This window comes from Mixophyes fleayi, chromosome 1, assembly GCF_038048845.1.
Source record: "Mixophyes fleayi isolate aMixFle1 chromosome 1, aMixFle1.hap1, whole genome shotgun sequence".
NCBI classification, from domain to species: Eukaryota; Metazoa; Chordata; class Amphibia; order Anura; family Limnodynastidae; genus Mixophyes; species Mixophyes fleayi.
In genome coordinates, this window is record NC_134402.1 from 251,994,832 (window position 1) to 252,017,611 (window position 22,780).

Sequence of the window (22,780 nt, forward strand, 5' to 3'; positions counted from 1 at the left end):
TCATATCCTGGGTTTCTCTTAAGTATGCTTGGTTTCAAATGTTTCGTTTGCACCAACTACAGGACAGGTATAAGAGCCACCTGATAGTGAAGACTGGCATAGCATAGTCTTTGCTTGGAAAAGTACAAGTATGCATGCCACCAACTAGCACAGAACATGTGTCTGCAAGTAAGATAAACTATAAAGACACATTGTATGTACAGTAGGCATAAAGAACATCTTGATTCATGTATTTAATATTAAAAAAAATTTTTTTTTAAATCCACCACAATTGTATTAATATATACTGTTTAGAGTTGTTAATTTATATTCTAATATAATTTTTTTGTATTCATTCTGATGTGACCTTGCATATATACTGTTCAGCCACAACATTAAATCCACCTGCCTAATATTGTGTAGGTTCCCCAGATGACACCAAAACAGTTCTGACCTGTTGAAGCATAGATTCCACAAGACTTCTAAAGGTGTCCTGTGGTATCTGGCTACAAGATTCCTGTAGCAGATTCTTTAAATCCTGTAAGTTGTGAAAAAGCCTCCATGGCTTGGACTTGTTTTTCCTGCACATCCTACAGATGCTCTATCAGATTGAGATGTGGAAAATTTGGAGGCCAATTCAACACCATGAACTCTTTGTCATTTTTCTCAAACCATTCCTGCACAATTTTTGCAGGGTGACAGGGTGCATTATGCTGCTGAAAGAGGCCACTGCCATTAGGGATGTACTTAGTCTGCAACAATGTTTAGGTAGCTGGTACGTGTCAAGGTAATAGGAACCATGGTTTCCAGGCAAAACATTGCCCAGAGCATCACACTGCCTCTGCCAGCTTGCCGTCTTCCCATAGAGCATCCATGTGCTATCTCTTCCCCAGGTAAATGACAAACACGAACCCAACTGTCCACATGATATAAAAGAAAATGTATTCATCAGACCAGGCAACTTACTTTCATTTCTTCATGGTCAAGTCCTTTAACTCACGTGTCCATTGTAGGTGCTTTCAGCTATGGACAGGAGTCAGCATTGGCATTCTGAACGGTCTGTCGGGATGCAGTCCCATAAGCAGCAAACAATGCACTGCGTGTTCTGTCTCCTTTCTATCATAGCCAGCAGTAACTTTTTCAGCAATTTGTGCTACAGTAGCTCTTCTGTGCAATTGGAACAAACAGACTAGCCTTCGCACCCCACACACATCAATGAGCATTGGGTGCCTATGACCCGGTTGCCGGTCCTTCCTTGGACAACTTTTAGTTGGTACCTTTAACATCCCACAAGACTTGCCAAGGAGACGAGGATAAAAGAGAAAAAAATATGCTCTAAAGAATGGAAAAAAGAATCCTAAGATTGATGTGCCATTTTTTCATGGAATTCTAGTGAGTAGCCCTACATGAGGGGGCGATGGACTAAGAAGATATTACAAATTATACAGACATATGAACTATATGTGAGATGACATTATAATATATTCATGTCATACTTCATTATACTATTGTGATTTTTCATTCCTTTTATGTGGAAAACTGAGCAAGTGATTATAGAGAGACATCAACTACAGTATAATACATCTGACAATATAAGTATATTTTTTCTATTCTATATTATCTGTATAGATATATAATAGGACTTGTAAGGTTTAATAATATTAGTATTTATTGTTAAGGAGATGCTCTGACCCATCTACCCATCACAATTTGTTTTTTGTCAAAGTCATTCAGATCCTTAAGTTTGCTCATTTCTCCTGCTTTCATCACATCAATTTCAAGAACTAACTGTTAACTTGATGCCTAATATATCCCACCCTTTGACAGATGCCATTGTAACAAGACAATCAATTTTATTTATTTCACTTGTCAGTGGTTTTAATGTTGGGGCTGATCGGTGTAAACTTGTGTGCATACCGCACTCTGTTTCAGTCAGTCTATGTAAGGCAACTACCCTCAAGCAGAGCCTACTTAAACCCAGATACATATAGTAAGTTATGCTCTTACTAAACAATGTGTACATGAATTAACTTATTGTAACTGTATGTATGAATCTACGCATTGTAAGATTTTACAGGTCAGACATAAGAAAGATTACATAAGTGAAGTGAAAATAATTATATGATTTTGTACTAAACATAGACTAGATAAGACTGCGTGAAATAGACTGCCCAATGCTTTACTAAAATATGTTAAGTAATATATAAGCAATAACTCTTTACAGCGGTAGAAGAGGTTCCCCATAGCAAAATACGGGTAAGGTCCCAGTTGTGCTGTTCTAGCCTCCTTGGCACCATTCTGCTCCCATAAGAATAGAACAAGGGCATGTCGTGAACATTTGCAGACCCTTGCATGCCCAGTAAAGACACAGCTTGGTTTCACTGTTTGTGTGTTTGGCTCACCCATATTCAGGAGAGAGTAGATCAGGAGACTTAGGGGAGAAGTAGGGGAATTTGGGGTGGGGTCAGTTCTACATACCGATAGTTCTGCATCTTTATTATGTAAGGCTTAGATGTAATGCTTCTGCTACCTACTGTTATAGAGAAAATCCCATATTTTATGCTTTGATAGAGTCTGTTCAAAGTTATTATTGGGCTACAATAATGTTTTATAATACTTGTGGGGGTATGTAAAGACATATTGTGGATTTCTTTGAAACTTCACTGGTGGGCAACTGAAGAAATCATAGCTCAGACTCTTCAATGTAAAGATTGTCTTGGAAGTAAAGTGTGATTTAACTTAGAGCAGGGCTGAAATGAAGTGAATTTCTGTTTCAAGACTTTAATTTTAAATCAAATGAATTCCTTATTTTGTGTGAGTTGTCATATTATCATCTCTAGTACTTCATGATTCTAACCCAGACAAGCTGCTACAATTATTTAATAAAAATAAGTGATTTTGAAGAGCATGTTGTGTTTCAATGTGATAGATATTTGTACGAAAGTTTTCTAATTGCTATTAAAAATAAAGTAAAATGGGTTCATTTATTATTAACTAAGCAGTATGTACTTGTGCTTACATTTCTAAATTAAAGTAGTCCACCTAAAACTTAAATTGTAGATGAAGATCCTTGAATGTGTACTTCCCATATTCATGCAAGTACTAGAACAGGCCTGGCCAACCTGTGGCTCTCCAGGTGTTGTGAAACTACAAGTTCCAGATAGCAGATATCTCGTTAATAGCTGACAAGGTATTCTGGGAGTTGTAGTTTCACAATGCCTGGAAAACCACAGTTTGACCAGGCATTGCACTAGGAAATACACAAGGAATTGTCATTGAAAACCATGGTGCCTGTTTGATTGAGGTGAGCAGGATACAAAAGACCTTTGGGGAACACAGTGTAGCTTATGAACAGTGCATAAGATGTAAGCAAGAGACTGGATTTTAGGTAAATATAGTAAACAGCATCAAATACAGAATTTTAAGTTTTGTCCTTTTTGATGTAATTAACTACTGATAGTACTATAAAATGGCACTATTGTATTTTAAATATTATCACATATGTTATTTTTATTAAATGAAACCTTAATCAGTAGACATAACCTATTCAGCTATTCAGGTTCCTGTTACTTCCATTAACAATGCTATTATACACTTAATGCATGTTGGGAAAAACAACTAACAAGTCAGTTACAGAATATATTTCTAACAGAGATCTATATCAATAGAGGCTTATATAGTAGTTCTTATTTTAAAAAACAATCCCTTTAGTTCTATAACTAATAATTTGTAGATTATTATTTGACTGATCATTTAAGGTAATTGCAAAAAACATTGACGATTAAGTTGTACTCTGCCAGTGTATGACATATATTTCAAGTCAACTCTTATTCAGAGACCAGATATAGGGCCAGAAATTGTGGCTTAATTTCTAAGCTATGTCAATTCTTCATTCCCAACTCTTCATCTTTACTTGAACCAATAACCTTAAGCAAGTCTACTTATATGTGTCACAAATGTTATGATGAATAATTAAGGACATCATAAAATTAATTTATGCCTCAATGTATATGAAAGTATATTAACTCATATGGAATTGATAAAAAATGTTTACATATGTCAATATTTTCAGCTTGAAAGAAATAGTATTTACAAATGATCTAAGCTTTTGTGAATTAAATGTTGAAGGAGAAATTATGGGCTAAAAGCAGATTATATATTTTAAGGCATAACATATATATGTAAAATATGTACATATAATAAAAATATGTTAACAAATAAAACAGTAAATGAGATGCAAAGTAAAGTCTTAGTAATTTATATTTTTTTCTTAATATATATAAATAATTTGAAGCTAGACTGGCTTTTAGTGAAGGTGCTTCATTAAATTCTGTTCTGCTCTATCTGTATAGTCAAATTTGCAGTTCATTGCATGTAAGTGCATTTGGAGTGTCAAAAAGAGTGATCACTTTTTCTTTTGGATTGGTTAAGACTATGGAAGCATTGGAGGAATTAGTGGGATATACAGAGCTAGATTTATATAAGGGATAAAATGAATATGTTCTCATTACCACACCTAATATATCAATCCTTATGGCTTCAAGGAAATGCTTTGTTCAGCAGTTTTAATGCTTGTTACATAGTGAGATATTCATTCTGCTCCTCTCATTTAACTCACAAGATGTTAACTTATGCCACATAAAGGATGAGTGGTATAAAATTTGCAGGCACTTATTTGAGAGAAAAATTAACACTTTAAAGCCAAGAGTAATTTCTCCTCTCTCAGAAGAAATGAGGGACATGAAATTATCAGCATGTTGGTACTAAGTTATAATTTGACCAGATAAAATAAAAATTTGTAGATGCAAGATACAGAATATATATTTACAATATGCACAGGCAGGTGCTGAAAACCTTGCTATTCTATCTGGATAAAAAATTAAAAATGTTTAAACTTGCACATGGCATATTTTTAACCAGCACTGTGGTCATTAATGACATGCAACACCAGGGGCGGGCTGGGCCAGGGGGCAGGGGGGCCCTGGGCCGCTCAGTCTAACCACTGTTTGGGCTGGCCGCCCCCCCCCCCTTCCCCCGTGGATGCACCCCCCGGGCTGAAATTTGCCAGCCCGCCCCTGTGCAACACTGAGCAAGAGTAGCACATTTCATTTTTCAAAATTATTTAGAAATAAGCAAATAACCTCCTGTTTTGATTTTGATTTTGATCTGTAAATTATCCTTACCAATAAAAGTTGATTTTGACTTTAGCAAAACCAAGCTGATGATTTGTTATTGTGTTTTATTTTTGGATTTCACCAATAAGAGTAAATTTGATGAAAAATGTTAAACGATGAATAAAATTGTGCAATTGTGAGCTGTTTTTGTTTCTAATTTGGTATTTATATGAGTTACATTCATTTGTATTTTATTTTATGATGAGCACAGTGCAATGTAAGCAACAAAGCTTTACAGCTAAAATCAAATGGATTTGTGAAAGGCCCATGGAAAACAAGCTTTTTTCTCCATTACACACATTGACCTGGTATTTTTTATTATTTTCCTATCAAATGCAAAATATATAGACTCATGCCCTGTTATATGCTGTATTTCTGCTAGTAGGAGACAGCATTGCATGTAAATAAAACAGATAGGAAGAGCAGCCCCATATATGTAATACCGTAGGATGGCAGTTTAGTAAAATATATAGGTAAGCAAAGCCCAGCATCCTCTACCAGTATTAAGAGATTGCATTGGACTCACATGAAACAGATATGAGGAGCAGCCCCAGATAGGTAGTAGGATGGCAGTATATACATTTTATGCAGCTAGGCAAAGCCCAGAATTTTCTAGTAATCGGATATGACAAAATGCATCTTCTACAGTCCATCTTAGGGTAACTCACTCTTCTCTGTCATTTATGTCAACAATGTATACTTGGTAATCAATTAAGTAAAATATCATCTGTTTGCAGATAACACATGTTCTACCCAAGCCACACAACTACTATTACTGCATGTTGTGACTTGCTTTCTGAGTTTAACATCTTCAATATTAACTCATTTGTAAACAAAATTATATTTAATGCCAAAAAGACAAAGACATTGCTATTATCACCTATTAACAATGTAGTACTTTACCCCTTATAATTACCCTCCTAAGAAAAACCCTTGATTTTGAACCAAAAACCAAAATCACTGGGGTTTGGGTTGACTTGAAACTCCTTTATGGCAAACTGGAGCATTTGCTAAAAAAAAATCAAGGCAGATACCATCTTTTCATCAAGTTAAACTGCCTTCTAATCACACAGTCAATTCAGTCTCTGTTTCTTTCCTTAAATGACTATGGTGAATTTATATTTAGCCACTGGAGTACTACATACCCTGGTAATATGACCACAGAACCTTGCATCACTTTTTTTCTGTCTCCAGTCATCACTGTTCTTTATATATGGCCTAAGGTTGGGCCTCCTTCAGAAGCTATCCACTGATTCCTCTGAAAGCCCTAACCTGCTTTGGAGAGCTGCTCTATGACTAGTCACTTTGGAATGTACTACAGAAATCACTGAATCTGAGGATTCTGTACTATTAATATTACTATGTTAAACCTTACACTTACATTACTGTGTATATGAGCTAACACTTACAGTAAAGAAGTGATCCTAGAATATTCCATTCAACTTTCACAACTTCTCTGTGTTTCCCATCCTCCCTGTTTGTCCCATCACACTTCCGTCTTATATCAGTACTTATCTCTAAGTTACCTGCCTAGTAGGACCAGTCTCTTCCAATTGCCTCTCCCCCACCCTAATATGCCTAGATATTTTGGTATCAATTTTAAAAGATTTGCTATCTTTGTTATGCATGTATTACTGACTGTCTTTTACCTGAGCCCAAATGTACTTTTATTTATACTGTCTAATGTAGGCCTAACTATACAATTGTACTCTTGAACCTGTTATCTATTGGTCTGTATATAAATTTACTGGAGTGTTACTTTTTATATGACTTAATTCAGGTCCACCTTGTAAATTATCTTGCTCAGTGGCATATACCTGCTTAATTAACGGTTTTAATTAATTGATTGATTGATTGATTTTGTAGTTCAGTTTGAGGAATAATAGTTTCTCATTATTTCGTCACCTGAAAAGATCACTTACAATTAGGTCAAATGTACTAAAACCTCTTTTAGAGCCAGTCTGTAAAAGGGACTTCAAAAATACTTAATTTTCTCCCAGTATTCAAAGGGACTGTCTCTGATGTTAACTTCCCTAATATCATTAAAATAATGCACCATTCAAGCAAAAGAGAAGAAGCAGCTATAGCAGTGGCCGTTCCATATGCCATTTCAAGCTAGCTGACAACTTGTTCACAAGGAGTCGTTTGCACTTATTTACTTCTGTGTCAGCTGTAAACAAACATTAAATTTGACTTAAACCTCATCTCAAGCAAGGTTAACAAAGGGTAATTAGCAAATTTCAATATTCTGCAAACTCTTGGGTCCTGGCAAAGGGAATCAAGAACTTGATGAATAAAGCCAATTTACTTAGCAGAATTGCTTGTTTTCATATAGTCCTTCATCCTCTCTAGCTGGTTTTCTATTAGTCTACTGAATAGTATTATTTGACTCAGGCTGAAACTATGTGAACTGTCTCAAATTCAACATCTTATAAAGGTTTAAGAAGGTTCCATAGAACTGAAAGGAATCTCCAGTATCATGGCTGAAGGTAACAAGTTCCCCCTCTCATTATCTCATAACTTGCTTTGTAGCCCTGTAATTGCTTCCTGTAGTTGCTGAAGCATTAAGAGAGTTGAATTCTAACTAGTTGCTACCTCTTAATTCACATGATGACATGATAGATTATATTTGTGTTGCAACTGTTACAGTGTTTTGTATACAGTTGCTGAGTTCCAAAAAAGTACAAAATTATAGGCCACAGCTGCTACCTCCACCATCGTGGTATGACATTCCTGAGTTATCAAACAGACCAACACTGGTAAGCTTCTTAATGAAGCCAGCTATACAAAAAGTAGCTAGTCTGTGAATGACCTATTGTGTAATAGTACTAGACTGAATGGTTTTTGAGGACAATGCTTGAGACAATGCTTTTATGGAAGCTGATACACCTATCCAATAGGTTTTCATAGTCATGTAGGTCTTTGGTTGACCAGTGCTACTTATCCACATATCCATAGTTAAGTGGATAGTTGGTGCAATGGCATTTTAAGGTACAACAGAATCAGATCTCTAGATTCCATGTATAGCTAAGGAATCGATTTATGAGAGAAATAGAATTTAGATGGAATTTGGTAGTATGGACAAATTACCTTGTCTAATCTGCAAAAACCTGAAAAATTTATGGCATGCATTGGACACAGTTCTAATGCTAACAGAATAGCCGTTGATGTGCTATTGGATGCTGACCGAGATGGTTTCTCCTGAAAAAGATTGTTTCACAGTAAATGGTTGTTTATAAGTTGCATGAACCCGCACTTTACACTTGTAGACATTGCTTAGTCATAGATGTATCAGCAAGACTGTCTCAAAGCTGTTTGTAGTAGATAAAAGGCGTCTATTTAAGGACTGCAAGAAATGACGTCCTACCGGCTAATCAAACTTCATGTGCCATTTGATTAATTAGCCAATCAATCAGCACAACTATTGGTAGGGCAGACAAATACATACTGTTACCACAGATTGTGCCCTGCACACTAATAAATCTAATTAAATACAGTTACTAGATAATTAAAAAAAAAACATATATTATCAGTTCTATAAAAGACCACTCAGTCCAATTAAACAATGTACATTAATAATTAGAGATGCTCACTGACCCCCGTGAAGTGGTTTTGGATCTGGATTAGCTTAGTGTTTTGGTTTTGGTTTTGGCAAAATCACCCTCGTGTGTTTTGGTTTTGGTTTTGGATCTGTATTTTTTTAGACAAATTGCTAAAATATGCTAAAATCACATAATTTTGCTCTTTTTTGATCCTACATTATTATTAACCTCACTAACACTAATTTAAAGTCATTTGCAGTCAAGTTTGCTATTCCTCAACTCTACCAGAAAGTGGGAGGCACATATAGAACCGTTGTAATTCCTACACTGTTCACCTGATTTGGATGTAAATTCCCTCAAATTAAAGCTGAAAGTCTGCAGTTAAAGCACATCTTGTTAGTTTCATTTCAAATCCATTGTGGTGGTGTATAGGGCCCAAAATATGAGAATTGTGTCGATGTCCCAATATTTATGGACTTGACTGTATCTTCTTTTATATTTATCACACTCCTAATATCCTCATTAGCGCTAGAGATCTTCTTTGCCTGGGCATAAAAAGCTAAATATCTTTCACATTGCATTGCTGTTTTGCTTGATAAAAATTTCAGGTTCAACATAACATCATATGCTTGTACATGGATGGTCATCATAGTATGCATCCTCCTTGAGAGATACTACTTTTCTGCAGTGGCTTGACTGAGATTGGCGCACGCAATGTTTAACTAATACACCCTCACTACTTCTGCATGTTGTGACTTTAATTCCTGTGTTTAACGTCAGCAACAATTGCTGACCTTATGGCTGTCAATTGGTTGGTGTCACATGTTGCTTTGGATCTCCTTATATGTTTGTTTAAATGTATTTCTGTGGTAAGTTTTTTTTCATTTAATTTCTTTGAGTCTATCAACACAACCTATGACAATAGCCAGCCCAATCCAGACCCACAATCAAGGCTGCCCCTGGAGGAGTACAGGGGGGTACAGGTTTAAGTGTCTCTGACTGACCAGGAGATCCTGACTGACCAGGGGACACAGACTGGTCAGAGAGCCTGCCTGCTGCCAATAATCGCGGCAGTGACCTGAACTGTTATTGTTCTCGGAAGAAGTCACAGTGGCATTACAAAATGCACTGGAACATGAGCAGGCACACAGTAATTTATTTTGACCCTATTAGGAAAACTTACCAGGTTACACAGTGGAGGCACGAAATGACACAAGCGTAACCTCAACAGCAATACAATCTCCTTAGGCAGCTCTCATCCTGAACACATTTATTGCTTGAAGCCAGTAGGTCACGAAGAGGGGAATGATACAATCTGGGTGAGAGGTGCAGAGACTGTCAGCAACTTGTGATGGATTTAGCACTGCGGGAAATCAGTGGTGTTAAACTCCTCTGTGCTGTCCCCTCACTTTCTTCAGTCTTCTGCTCCCTTATGAATGCTGAATGATTGAGGGGTCCCTTCCTGCTGTATAGAGAGGTCTCTCTGTATTTAACTACAGTACCTTTTATCTCTTCAAGACACAAAGACATGTGTAGTGTTATTTTGACATCATGAGTAAAGAGTAGCTGCTTAGAGAGTAAGAGGGAAACATTCAAATAGAAACAGTTTAAATTGATGACATTTAAATGGGCGGATTCCTGTTGGAGTACAGAAATTATACTAGTTTATGAGTTATTATTGCAAGAGGTTTCGCTTAATGTATTAATTTCTGTTCCTTTTATGGATTCTCTACCAGCATTAAAAAGTTAGTTTACATGTTGTAGAAGCTTAACAGAAAGAAACATTGATAAACAATCATGATCATATATTTAGAAGAAAAGTAATGAATCAGCTGAAATGTAAATAACTATTGGCATGTATAAACAGGGCATAGTTGCTTTTTTTTAATTAAAACGTTTTATAATTCATACATAGGTTATCATTTTAATGGGCCAAGAAATATCCTGGTAAAGGTACAGTAAGGCATTAAAATGTCAACTGGCTGAGTGTGAGTGACCAATAGAATGTCCACTTGAAATATTTTTGAATTATAAACAACCCGTTTTACTTATAGAAAGCTACTGTGTCTGGATTTCATCAATTTTCTTAATTACATGTTTAATGGTTTGCAAATCACACCTGGATTTAAAAGACACATAGCTCCGCATAGAATTAAGATCTGCTTTATATATTTTCCCCTGAACCATCATATCAGACAAATTAAGTTACAGAGTTACAGAGCAAATAATTTAATTCCCTTAATACTTTGGATGATTTCTGCCAAGATATGTTTGTGTGATTGTCACTCATTGTCACTCATTATTAAAATAATAGTCTATGCTTATAATGAAAGACTTAGGATTCCTCACATTTCCTATTTGTTGGGAATTGAATACTTGGGACAGAAAATCTTGATTGCAGAACTGATTTTGAAATGTTTCCATTTCTAAGTAAGTTGGATGATGATAAAAACATACCTTGTACCTTAAGCTACAGTGGGACATGGAATGCTGTGAAAAAATAAAATCATCTCTACACAGAGCTGTGTGGTTTGATAGCACAATATAAATGAATGATAGTACTACTACTTCCATCAATACTAAAAATAGTAACAGTATCGCAATTTGTATCAGTTTTTTGCCAATTGAGTTGCTCATAAATGCATATTAAGGGTTTTTTGATATCTTTATAATCTAGTATTTAGTGAGATAGAGGTAAATTGTTGGATTATATGTTTGATGAAAAGTGACCCCTGCATACATTTAATAAAAGTACTTGCCTGATTAAATTCTTAATCTAATTATTCAAACTCTGAGTTTACTTTGAGACTGTATTAAGACATTTTTAGAGAATGTTTTCTTTAGAAGGATTAAACAGCTTCCACAAGAGTTGAAAATGAAAATGTACCCCAAGTCATAAAATTTTTACTGGGAAATGTCAAAAATGTATTAAGTTTAACATAATCAACAGTTATCATTAGACAGTGCATCATCTTTACTAATTACTGCCATCCTTGGTCCACAAGAATCAATTTTGGTTTATAAGTCACAGCCATACACTTAATAATGTCCAAAATTTCATAAATCTAAATGTATTTTAAATGGACAATCACACCCTGTTGGCAGGGTCTGCCTTTGCAAATTCAGGGTGCAGTGTGATGTCCATTGTGGGCATGACTATCATTAAAATTTGTGTAATGAAACTGGAAAAGCCTCCTTACACTCCTTGCCCATTCCCCACATGCCATCAGACCTACCAACTTGCCCCTCAGACCTCTCCACATGCCCTCAGATCTCACCAAATAATACAAATAAGTTCCTTGTGCTACATTCACATATCGAAAGTTAAGATTATTCTGTGCATGACAGAAATGAATTGTGCCAAATTCTAATGTCATAAGTTTCTTTTAGAGATTTGTCTATGTGGAGTCTATAAACTCTTGGTATATATTATCGGTGGTAGTCACCATCATGATGACAGTAACTCCGACAAGAAAGACAGCCACATAAAAATAAAGATTAACATCACTGCGATAGTGAGTACATATGTACATACCATAATTCAGATGTACAGCATCTCCGACCGCTGTTATACCGGTCACCTGTAAACTCCGAATAAACAAACGCCATTTAAGGCGGCAGTGGGTGGATCCGGTGCCTCTATAATGTATTCTGGTGCCGGGTTCACCCATTCCCGCCTTAAAAGTGGCAATCGCACTGTTAGCAATGCGAATGACGTCCTTCCCAGTCGCCGCCTTTTGTTTATTCTGAGTTTACAGGTGATGGGTAAAATGGTGGTCAGAGTTGATGTACACCTGAATTATGGTATGTACATATTTATTCACTGTTGTAGTGATGCTAATCGTTATTTCTATGTCGCTGCAATGTTGCGACCAAGCGGGACGCACGTGTGCTTTAAATACGTCCCCTGTCGGCATAGGACTACATATCTTGGCATGCAGGGGGGGGTGGCATGTGAAAGTGCAGACAAATTGCAGTTGGAGATTCTTAAGGGACTGGCAGAGAGACAATCTGAGAGGCATCCAGATAGACTGAAATACTAGTAAAGAGAAAAATTGAAAGAGGCAGAGGAGAAAGAGAGGGTCGAGAAGAGGCATCAGAAGACCAAGAAAGGAAAGGAACATAGAGAGATAGAGGGGAGAATGCAGCAGCAATGGAGCTGACAGGGGACAGAAAACTCTTGTAAGTGGCAGGAGCGCTGATCAGGGAGTGGAGGAAGGTTTTTTAACTAAGTTTAATGATTATAGTAAAACTGTAGGTTAATAGATAGGATAAGTAGGAAAGAGGTGCCTCTTAGAGCTATAAAAAAAAATTAAATTTGTATATAAACTAACTGTATTTTTTGCCTGACACACTTTTCACTACAGTTTAGAAAATACCACTACTAATAAATTTCTTTTAGTCTATGTTTACAAATTACCCTCAGTTACCCCTTTCAACAAGAGTTATATAAAACGTTGATAGAAAATGCTTATAAATCACTTTAAGAGTCAATACACACCAATAAATGTACCGGTGTCAGTGAGGTTTCTAAATATCCATTTAGTGTATTGATATATTATTTGTGTGCCTGAGGTCCTATGTAGTTGGGCGGAGGATTCCATTGTCTCCATCTGGTGTTGTTATTCCATCAACATTGCCCAAGGATGATCTTACTGAAACCTGACTATGGTGGAGGCACTGCCCAGAAGACAGCAAGGTAAAAAGTGAATATCCTATAGAGACCTACACACACACACCTATATGCACCCTAGCTTGGAAAAGTTTGTTATATTTTTCAATTTCATATAACAAGTTCCTAATTGCTGAATGACTTAATGCTATGCTGGTAGACCATGCAAATGTGAGCTGATAGCACTGTACTCCAACAGAATTATCCTCCTGAAGGTTTTTGAATGACTGCTTATATAGGTTAGTGAGATTATCACAAAATAGATGTTTTAGAGTATATACATTATCTGTACAATGCATAATTAAATAATTGCTCTCTTGGCAGCCTTTGCCAGTGCTTCTCTGTCTGCTTTCTATAAAACATGAATTAACAATTCACCATTGTCTGAAATGCCACAGATATATAATTCAAGCACATTTATTATATTTAATTGTTTGGGACTTGACTGGTATAACAAGCAGTGCAATTTTTAGCACTTGGGCTTTATATGTAACTTGTAGCGTGATCATACCTAAACTGAGATTATAAACTGGTATGCATGCACATTTTGCTCTTAACATGCAAGTGGAATTAATACATTTATAGCGTGATCATACCTACGTGCAGTTAAATACCCAAATACTACTATTTGGGATGTTAACAAAACAAAAATGTGAAAATATAGGTGGAGAACAACTTGTAAGCTAGTAGTCTGATTAAACCCCCTTTCCCAAGAAAACTCTACATATAATTATTTCTCCCCTTTTTAAAATCACAGCTTAAATCTGGTATTATACTGAGAGTGCTATTATGAAGTGGCAAACACGTAATAAAATGATTACATTTGAATATAATTTTGTACAGAGAATTTACCCAATGGTTAATGTGGGGGGCATTATATAGGGTAGTAGCTACCAAAAAGAAAGATCACTATTAACTAAGCCATATTAATCCAGATCACCTTCATTCTCTAAAAATATATAAAAGAATGCTGCTTGAGGAAAATCAACAATTCATAATTTTAATCCTTTATTATATTGAAAATAAGATCACATATATGGGTGTGGTTTTAAGATATGTATAGAATAAGCAAGATCAAATCTGTAACATTTTTGCTCTTTGTGACTAATTTATATTACTGTACATAGTCTTCTATATTTTATATTTTTATGTTTTCTTGCATTTGACATACAAATGTGACATTGCACATCTCACCCATCCAGTGTTTGCTGTCAGTAAATTAATTGTAATCCTCAATTGCTGCTACACCCATGTTGTATTTGTTTTACTATTTAATATGTTATATTAGTTATTGCTTTATAAAGGGAAGCATGGTAGAGATAACTTAAATTCTTAATCTAAAAATAGTTTTAATTGGAGTATATGGTCATATGTATTTACCTTTCTTTGGCTTGAAATTGATGGTAGGAATTTTTCTGAACGTTTATTTAAACAAGCAATCTACTTTAAAAAAATAAAGTACAATAATGCTATGTGCCTTCACAAAAATGAGATTGGAATTTATTCTCTAGCTAAACCTTAAAAAGGTTGATAGCTATTGCCATCAATTTAATGTGAGGTCGTAAGATGCTTTACATGTTCTTTCTATTAAATGTTATCACATTGTTAAGCCTCTTGTACATAGTTATTTCTATTTTCCTCTATAAAAGGGATATTAATTTAATCACTCCCTATGGTCAATAGGTTGCAATCTTTGTAAAGTATAAAAAAGCATACAAGCTGTGAGATCCTATGAACATTTTATATGGTTACTTGCATAGCATATACCTCACCATAAGTATTAAGGGATTAGGAAAGTGAGAGCCCTGTGAGGAACTGAATGGCAGTATAACGGGCACAACGCCTGTATCCATTGTTACTATAATCTTAAAATAGTTTCAAGGGATATATTGCTGCTGAGTCAGTCCATCTAAGCATGACAAATGCCATACTGCCTCTGTGGCCCATGTAGCAATATGATCCCATCGTGTCTGTTCAGTTAACTTGATTTAAAAAAAACTATTAATACATTTTAAATATTCATTTTTCAATAAATTTCAACTTATAAAACCCTGAAAGTAAGAATAAATGGTGGAAGTTCCACCGAATAGCCAAAAAAAAGGAATCTTATTCTGCATTTGGACAATATTGTAAAATAGGGACTTTTCAGGAACAAAAATAATTCTAAAGGCACATTGCTAAAATTATGAACATTTGACAACTATGCATATTGTGCTAGAGATACACTAAACTATATAAACAAAGACAAACACTGAAAATGATTTGATGAAGAGTATATAAATAATCTTTTATTTTATTATATGAACATAACATATAACAGATTCAGCCACAATTGAATTAGCACACTGGCTTTACACAAAACCTTCCTTCCCCCCACTGAAAACATGGCTTGTAAATAATTGTAAAACCAGTCTTCATTTGGTCAGTAATTAGCATATGAAAGACTGTAGCCTGGTTCCTGTGGAAGGTAGTTTCCACCCACAAGAGGGGGTTTACACATTTACACAAGGAAGAAGGGTCTCTTCATGCTTTGTCTCCAGACTGATGAGACATGCAGCCATAGCTCCTAGGTGGACATGCAGGAAAGTAAGTTGCTAAATGGCCTTCCAGGCCCTGGCTAGTTAGAATAGAGTTTTCTAATGGAATGAATGAAAGGTGAGTGTGAGCTGGAACATGAGAATGAATGATCATTTGGTGTTAGTAATATGGAAGATTATTTGAAGGTTGAACAGAATTTTCTGAGTTTAGTGCAAGAGTTATTTGGAGCTTGTTTTGGTTTCATGCCTTGTAATAATGTTGCAATGCTGTGTAGATATAACATAGGTGTGGTGTTAGTCTGATTTGTATGTGATTGTGTAGTATAATAAGACTGCATTAGCAGTAAATTAGGCCATTGCGAGCACATGTATTAAGATGGCTGACACTGTGTTTAACTCCTGTAATGCTGTACAATTCTTGGAATTCCTGTTGTGTTTGGGATAGATTGTTGGATTAAATGGAAGCATTTGTGTTATACATAGTTCTGTGTGGTTCTGTGTTGGTTTAATGCTCTAATGAAGATTTGTCTCAAATTTTTCCAATTTACAGTATAAGTTGTTTTTCCGTAGTCGGGAAAGAACTTCGGCAACATGAAGGCTATAAGACTGGAGATCTTTCGAAAAAATTTGTATATCATCAAGGTACACTACCACAGAAGAACACAGGAGGTCACGGAAAATTTCATTAACATAACTCTGGAAGACAGCAGGCACATTGCACAGGCCAAAGGGCATAACAAGATATTCATAATGGCCATCTCGTGTGTTGAACGCAGTCTTCTATTCATCTCCAACTCGCATTTGAATGAGGTTGTATGCTCCTCGAAGGTCTAGTTTAGAAAAAATATTTGCACCTTTGACGTGATCAAATAATTCTGTATTTATTGAAATGAGGTAGCGGTTCTTCACCGTGATGTTATTCAAGCCACTATATTCAATGCAGGGGCGAAGGGTTCCGTCTTTTTTCTTCACAAAGAAGAAGCCAGCTCCGGCTGGAAAGATGGAAGGTCTAATAAACCCTCTTTGTAGATTCTCTTTAATATAATTTGTGGTAGCCTCAGTCTCAGGCAATGACAAGGGATTAATTTTTATTATTAATTAGATCAATGGGGCAGTCCCATGGACGATGAGGAGCCAAACATTCAGCATAGGATTTATTAAAAACATCAGCAAAGGAGGAATACAGTGGCAGCAGGACAGAGGTATTAGTCTGGCGAGGCAAGAAGAATCCTTAAAGGCTTGACTTGAGTAAGACATCTACATTAGCAGGCTTTACCCCAAGCTGTAATCTAAGAAGAAGGCCAATCCAACTGTGGCGAGTGAAGGTGAAGCCATGGTAGACCTAAAATAATCGGACTGGTGGCAAGAGGAAAAACAAGGAAATACATTTTCTCCCGATGGAGTGCTCTTACTCTTACAGAGTGGACTAGTGCGATGCTGAATAAGACCGTTGGTGAGGCGAGTTCCATCAATACCAGTATTCATGATAGATTTCTCCAGAGGCACTGTAGGAAGGTCCAAATGCTTGACAAGATGTAGAGAGATAAAATTTCCCGCAGCTCCTGAATCCAACAAGGCAGTAGTCAGAGGCCCAGCGTAAGCTGACAGGAAACTAACAAATTTGGTCAAAAGTAAAATCCGGAGAGTGGTGAAATGTCCCTAGCCTGACCTCTCCTGAACAAGCTAAGGTCTGGTGTTTCCCGACCGTTTAAAACAAAGTTTAAAAACATGTCCAGCATCCCCGCAATAAAGACAGAGTTTATTCTTGATTCTCCTCTCTCTTCAGGAGTTAAACAAGCATGACCCAACTGCATTGGTTCATCCGACGAACCAGGGAGTTGAAATCGAGGAGCTAGCCGAAAAGATGAACATCTAAGATTCTCCTTCTCAGAAGACCTTTCACGGGATCTAATGTCCACTCTATTACATAATGAAATTAAGGAGTCCAAGGTTGCTGGTAATTCTTGAGAGGACAGGGCGTCCTTCACTTTGTCGGAAAGGTCTTGCCAGAAGGTAGCTACCAGAGCTTCATCGTTCCATTGTAATTCGGATGATAAAGTCTGAAATTCGATTACATATTGGTCCACAGAGCGCGATTCCTGGCGGAACCGGAGGATACTGGAGGCTGGGGAAATAACTTGTCCCGGTTCATCAAAAATCCTTCGGAAAGTAGCAATAAAGGCAGAGCAATCATTTAAAAGATTATCATTCTGTTCCTACAGAGGGGAGGCCCAGGCTAATGCTTGCCCAGATAAAAGGGAAATGATATATGCAACTTTGGACATTGAAGAAGGAAAATTCTGTGGAAGAAGTTCAAATTGAATAAGACATTTATTCAAGAAGCCCCTGCAAGACTTTGGACTACCATTGAGCTTAGAAGGCGTTGGCAGGCGTAAAGCAGAAGAATTTGAAGACGTCTCTGGGGCAACTGCATTAACCGCCACCTGTACCGTAGTAGGCGGAGATGGAAAAGCTTGACAATTGTCCATACGAGTAGCCAGTGACTGAAGGCACTGGAGCAATTGAATCTGCATAGCATCTTGGCGTTCCAATCTACCAACCAGGTGTTGGAGTAAATCTTTAGCAGATCTGTCATGGCTGGATCATATTTTCAGGTTGCTGTCTCAAATGGTATTGGCTAGACTGCCCTAGAGTCGCGGAGTCTAAAAGAATGGAAGGTATTCAACAGGGATTTCAGCAAAGGAATTTTGGCTTCAGCAGCTTCTACTCTGCAGGTCGTGGCCCTCCAGGGAAGTTCCCAGTGAAACAGATAAGAGAATAGTTTAAGCAGTATTCAGAGAGATACAGTTCTAATAGCAGATGATGATTATAGCAATTACCACTAAAGAGTATAAAATAAATGCAAAGTTCAATGGAGTACAGAGTATACTGCAGCTGATGGACCATGGCTGTTATACTGGAGAGTAGAAACAGTCAGTGGAGCTCAGTGGTGCAGGCAGAATACAAAGTGAGCGATGATCACAGCAAATACCACTACAGAGTGGAACATCAATGCAAAGTTCAATGGAGTACAGAGTATACTGCAGATTATGGACCATGGCTGTTATACTGGAGAGTAGAAACAGTCAGCAGAGTTCAGCGGTGCAGGCAGAATACATAGTGAGCGATGATCACAGCAAATAAAACTAAAGAGTGCAACATCTTATGCAGCGTTCAATGAAGCATGAAGCATACAGCAGACGCTGAGTCACAGCTTACCACAGGGATGTGGAATGATCAGCAGTAGTCAGCAGTGCGTGCAAAGTAAGTAGCGGGCGTTGATCACAGCGATTACCATGAATGAGTGGAACAGATGAGCAGAGATCAGCGGTGTCCAGGTATGCAGCAAACGATGAGCCACAGCTTACCACAGGGATGTGGAACAGATCAGCAATAGTCAGCAGATGCAGAGTAGGTAGCGGCATAGAACATAAAGGAGGGAGGAGGCTGAAACAGGCCAGGTGTAGACTTGATGAACCAGCAATGAAAAGGTGAAAGGAGGAGCCTTATAAAGGTAGACTGACCAATGGCTCCACAGACCAAACACAGGTGAAGTAAGCACAGGTGCAAACCGTAGCTGACAGCCTGCACAATGAAGGGAATTAAAGTGAGAGTAAGGGTATTGAGGCTTGGTTAGAGATACCCAGAGAGTGGTATGTGACACGGTGTCTCTGACATTGTCAGAGGTTGTTGTAATTTGTTAGGCACCATTTATGTGTGTATATCCTTATTTATGTTTCCAAGTACCAAAACCCCCACCCTCTTAATTTTTTAATCATGTTTCAGATAGATTTAATTTCCTTTGTTCAATTTTGACAGGATTTGCCCATAGTTATACCTGCTTACTCTATGGTCCTCTGGCAGTATGCAAATTATGAGGATCACTGAATTGTAAACTAACTAAAAGTTGTCTTGTTTCAAGGCCTTCTACAGGAAGAAGTCCTATTTCTTTTTGAAACAATAGTTCTGAAGGTCTAAAGTCCTGTCCTTTTTTAGCACATATGATTTAGGTAAATAGCAATGCTGCCACCTTTTCTATCTATCTATCTATCTATCTATCTATCTATCTATCTATCTATCTATCTTATTAACAGATCTGGGGTAAATGTATCAAGCTGAGAGTTTTCTGGCGTGTTTGAAAAACAGGGCTTCAAGTTCACATTCTCTATCCAGAAGATTGGATACATAGTCAAAAATTGATTGTCTACTGGGCAGATTTGAAATTAATGAGTGAGATGTTAGATAGATTCATAAAATAATTCCAATGTACATCATCAAATGCCACATCCAATCTTTAATAATCCAAAAGTCAATTCCCTACAAAATGATTATGCATTGTACTTTGCAGTTTAATTACTAATATTAAAATTTTCGCTATATTTTGGTTATCTGTATTAGGATTAAAAAGAATAAATCAACTAGTAGAAAGTAGATGTGTTCACTAGTTATTCATTTCATGGTTTTAGAATAAAAACATATATGTTTGTCCTTGTTAGAGCTATGGCAAATATCATAAACTGATAGAACAGGTAGCAGAGGATCTGCCCTGCAAGGACTTGGGCTGGAATAGGATCCATCACAGGTTTCACCAGTATATATTTGGCCTTCACCAGTATATATTTGGCCCGTTAGAATGTTAGAACTACGGCACATATCATAAACGCGTAGAACAGGTAGCAGAGGTCTTCACCTATAGCAGCTGCCTTTCCCATAGAGCTGAACACGCTGACAAGTACTCGGATGCCCCCAGGACTTCAACTCAGAGTAGTACAAGTTTAAAATCTTACCGTAGCGCAGGTGAGAGCCAGGTGATAGAGACAGCGAGAAATGGGCCGTGGTCAAAGGGTACAGCAGGCAGCAGTAGTGAGGTCCACGCAGAGGTCAGGGCTGGCAGAAAACAGCGTATCCAGGTAACAGGCAGAGATCAGGATCAATCCAACAGAATCCAGTAAGCGAGCCAAGGGTCATACATGAAAGAATCAATCAAAATCACAAGAGCAGAGAAGCAGGTCAGCAGCCAGAGACTAAAGCTATAACTGGCAGGGTGGCTAAGCCCTCCCTGCCTTAAATACTAGCAAGGACCCATAGGAGCTGAGGAACACAGCAGGCAATCAGGCCCAGCAGGGCTAATATTCTTACGTTGCGCATGCGCCCGGCTGTCCAGCTCCCCGGGTTGCAATGGTAAAGTACTGAGCGCCCCAGCCGTTACCATTGCGACGGTCGGGACGAAAAACCGGAAGTGCTGCTTCCCGGTCGTCATGACGAGGGCCAGGAAGTGTCTAAGGGGCCAAAGTGAGTTGCAGCGGTGCTGAGCTGCCGCGGCTCATAACAGTCTTAAAAATAGACTAAAACAAACAGAAGGAGCATTATTCAACCATTTTTACTCCGGCGACAAGAATGTAATAAAAAAATGCAGTAGATAAATGAGTCAAATTTTACACCATATTTATTTTATACAATGTAACTAAAAAGCATAGCTATGTAAATACTTAAGCTAAAATACCTCAAAGTCCCAATAACAGTGGTTCTCTGAATACATGTTTGAAACACAGATATTAGATGTAATTTATATATATTTTTTCACAGTTTCATTAAGCAATATAAATTACTTTAATTGTAAATGCAGTGAAATTTTGTGGCCTGATTCATCAAGGTACGTATTTGCTGATTTTGAGTGAATCAACCGCAAAATAACTCTGTGTATGCTCAGAATCGCCAGATACGGCCTGTAAATTAGCCCAATTCCATGCAATAGCACACGGAAAGGGCAGTTACTACAGCCCAGCCTGCGATTTAGAGGGGTGTCCAGGGCAAGGATGGGGCCTTCTCCCCTAGTCAATGTTCAATAGGGGCATGCCAAACTCGAACGCACGCAGTCACGGACATAGCAAGCTCTATGGATGTGAAAGTAACACTTCACTTCTGCCGTATCTCTTGCTCCAGCTATGGGGCTAGTCTAAGTTGAGCTAGTGGGTCAGCTGTCCTTACAGCTGGCCGATCCACCAGCTCTATACAGTGTAAAAAATAGATTTTTATTAAAAAAAAATTTAAAAAAAGCCTGGGGTCACCCACTCCTAATGCTATTAAATCTAGCACTGCCAGTCAAGTGAGGTTTCCTGAAGAATCAAGGGAAAGGAATGCATTGGATTCGCCTGACTTCACAAAAACCAGCACTAGGCAAACCAGCTGGTGTTGATGGCACTATAGCAGGGGGACATGCAGCAGGGGCATAATGACAAACTAACCTCAGGCTGTTCAGCACATGGCTTATTCCCTAGGGAGTGGGATTCGCAAACAAATTGTGTGGGCTCCCCCCTAAGGAAATCCAGCCTTGTGCTGTGGGTGTAGGGTAATAAAATGCAAAAAAACAATATTTTTTTTTTATAAAACACTATTTTAATTTGTGGAACTACAGGTACCAGCCAGCCCGTGCTGCAATAAACAGTTTGGGCATGCTGGCATTTGAAGAACCAGAAGTGCCAGCATGCCCTGACACCCAGGGCCCGCTGAGCCATGTAGTTCCACAAACTTAAATTTTAATAAAACACATAACCGTTGTTAAAACCACATTGCTTTAATAAATATAATAAAACCTCTAAAATAAATCACACACCTCTTTAAAACTACATATATTTATTAAAAAATAAATGAAACCCATATACGTACCATCTGATGTCTTCATCTGCAAATGATCCAATCTTGTATGCTTTTACTCCGTAGTGCTTGAAACCATAAAACCAAAATATTCCCAGGTGCTCTAGGTGTTCATAAAAGATAGCATTCATGGTCCTGAAGTAGTCCAAAAAAAATAAACCCCCCAAAATTTTGCAAATATTCTTGAAAATAATCTTCTTTTCTTCAGTCTAACAGACCCCA